Raw genomic sequence first — 3,138 nt, forward strand, 5'->3', positions numbered from 1 at the left:
GGCTAGGGTGCACCAAAATCTGAAGGGAAAATGATTGCTCAATTCTCTAAGGAAAAGGATTACAGGTTCTAGAGCTTCTAGAAGAGGGAGAGGCGCCACCTTTCTAGGGATTCTAGAAACAATGTGTTTTGTGGCAGAAATTGGGACTTCTAGAAGGGATAAAGGGGAAGGGTGCGGCACCCTTTTAGGAGCAGATAAGACTTCTAGAAATCAGGTATTTAGGTCCCTTGTAGCTAGAAATAAGGTAGAACAAGATTAGGTTAGGATAAGGTTTGGATAAGATAAGGTTGTTTGGATGATGTTCCATGTTTCTTGCTTTTTCCTTATCTTGTTTATCTTGAACTTGTTTCTCTAGATTTGTAGCATGTTCCTAGCCTCTTTTGACTTCAAATTCGTCCATCCACCTTGCTCCATATGCAAACTATCCATTCCATGCCCAAAACTGCTCCAAATAACTCCAAAATGCACTTTCTTGCTTCATTTGCCATTAAGACCTACAAACACACGAAAATAGCTTAAATCACTATAATAAATTGAAACTAACTATGTAAATGCAAGAAAACAAGCTAACTAAGTTACATAAATATGCTTCTATCAATGTGGATTTGGGCAGAATGACCCATAGAATGTGGAAAAGTGGTTGAACGGGCATAAAGACCCAATGTTTCTGGGAGAAAAGCTCCATGTGTGGGCTGTGAGAATGAGTTATCAATGGGATCTGTGGGAAGGTATAATTGTCGGGTATATTACGATTATTTCCGGACTACTAATCACTTGTTGGAACATAAAGAAAATCATGGTAAAATCTTTGTTTGACCTATGATGATTATGCTTAGGAATTCTTTATATTTGTATGGCCAATGATAATGATGGACAAAAGTTTTAATATTTATGAAAGTCATGGTGGTTGATCGAATGGGAATGAAATTATAAATTGTGGTTATGGTTTGAGCATTATAATTGGAATGGTAAAAAGACCATGAAGATTTTTTTTTCATTTATTATTGGTGGACATGAATGAAAATATGGAATGAGATTTTGAGTTTGTTTAAGTTTGTTTAATATAAATGTTTTCCTAGTTGAGTTTTTTCATTTGATGAAAAGAATTGATGAGGAAAGTGTAACGTATTCTCATGGCTTTGTGATTAATAAGTTTTAGTTTTGTTGGCCAATAGAGTTCTAATATATTTAAATTTCTCTTCCTTGGTTGATGAAATGTGAATAGTACTTTGGAAGTGCGAGTCACTCATTTATTTGATCTTTGGTTGCACTTTGAAGCAATTTAAAAGACAATCGATTGAAAGAAAGATTTGACAAAAAAAAAAAAAAAAAAAAAAAAAACAACAACAACAAAAATCAAAAAACAAATTCTAATGTTTGGTATTGCCCGTGAGTGCGGTTAGAAATTTTGAGGTAGAATCGTTGTAACGGCGATGTATAGCTAATGATGGTATGTGGTTTACCAATGATTGTGGTTATTATGCTAGTATTTATCTAGCCAATGGTAGATGTGGTTTGATATTCTGGTATTTATTTAGCCAATGAGAATTATGGCTTGATGTTTGATATTATTTTTGCCAATGTGTATGGCTAGAAATTCTGATATTTATTTTGCCAATGAATGTGGCTAGGAATCTGAGAATGTGGGTGAGAATCACGATTATTATTCGTTGGTTGCTTATTTTTGGAGCCTAAATAAAATCGTAGACTGAGATTATGATTTTATTCACCATTAAATGAATGGTGGGAATAGTTCTAATTCCTTTTTATAACTCGATGGTTGAAATCCCGGGGACGAGATTTATTTTAACGAGGGGTGAATGTAATACCTTGAAAATTTAAGTATACGAATTAGATATTCATAATTATGAATATGTGGAGAAAATCGAAAATCAATCGATTTATGGTTATGAAAATTTAATTGATAAATTTTAAAATTTTGTTACATGAAATTATTATAATTTACATCATAAAATTTATCAATAAGTGGAAAAGACGAAAATGACCCTATTGTATTAAATGGGATTCTTTGTGGATATATTTGATCCTTTCATGATTTTTCAGATTTCTTTACATATTTGGGTAGTACTCGTTGATACGAACGCGTGGGCCCAAACAGAATGTAATTTGGAATTCTAACGAATAAATTAGAGACGTTTTAGTTGTAAAAAAAAAAAAAAAAAAAAAAAAAAGACAGAAGAAGTTGCCAGATGGCAGCAGGAGAGAGGGCAAAAGAGAAAGTTGCGAGAGAGAAAAGGAGAGGAGATGGCCAATCAGGAAGGGAGGAAATGAGGGGAAATGAAGGAGAAGAGGAATAGGGAACCGGAATCCCTTTTGACCCGCTGACCCGACCCAGCTGTGTCTCCTTCATCCGACTTCTGTTTTGGGTGATCTTGGTGTTCATGGAAAGCTCTCGATGAGCCCAATGTCTATGTGGTGTTAGATTTCTAAATTTCTAACCCAATTTTACAAATCGAAGCCACAAAGTTCCGGTTTGTCCAACGGGTTTCACCCTTTTCCGGTGATTCCAACAAAAATTACCCTCGATCACCACTACCAATTGACTCCCCTCAATCCCAAGAGAAAGGCCCAAGCATTGGTTATAGCATTGGAGTTCGTTTTGGCGTTGAATCAAGAACACCCATTTCTAGGGTTTTCGATGGTGTGAGGCCAATTTCAGGTGCTTCCTGGCCAAATTGAACTTTAGCCCAGGTATTAAACTTGTTCCCCTCATTGATCTGTAACTTCCTGTAAACTTTGGTAATTTTTAGAGTTAGTCCGAAAAACTAGATTTTCGGCAGGTCGAGGCAATTTCCAATGTCTTCCCGGCCGAATTGGACTTCGACGCAGGTATGAAAGTTGTTCCCCTTATTGTGTTCTATAAGTTTGTAAAATTTGGTAATTTTTGAAATTCGTTAGAAAATTGGAACGGAAACTACCACCAACGGTGGTGTGTGGCTAGTGGGCCGATGCTACCTCTTTACGCAGATTTTGATATTCTGAATTCGTTTTTGGGTATCCATTTGATGTGTTTAAATTTCTAAATATGGTATTGAATATTTTAGGAGATGGATTAAAAATGAAAGGTGAACTACGAATGACTTGATCCCTATTGAGGGTACGTAGACAATCTAACAA

The sequence above is a fragment of the Pyrus communis genome, chromosome 4, assembly GCF_963583255.1.
Source record: "Pyrus communis chromosome 4, drPyrComm1.1, whole genome shotgun sequence".
In the NCBI taxonomy this organism is placed as follows: domain Eukaryota; kingdom Viridiplantae; phylum Streptophyta; class Magnoliopsida; order Rosales; family Rosaceae; genus Pyrus; species Pyrus communis.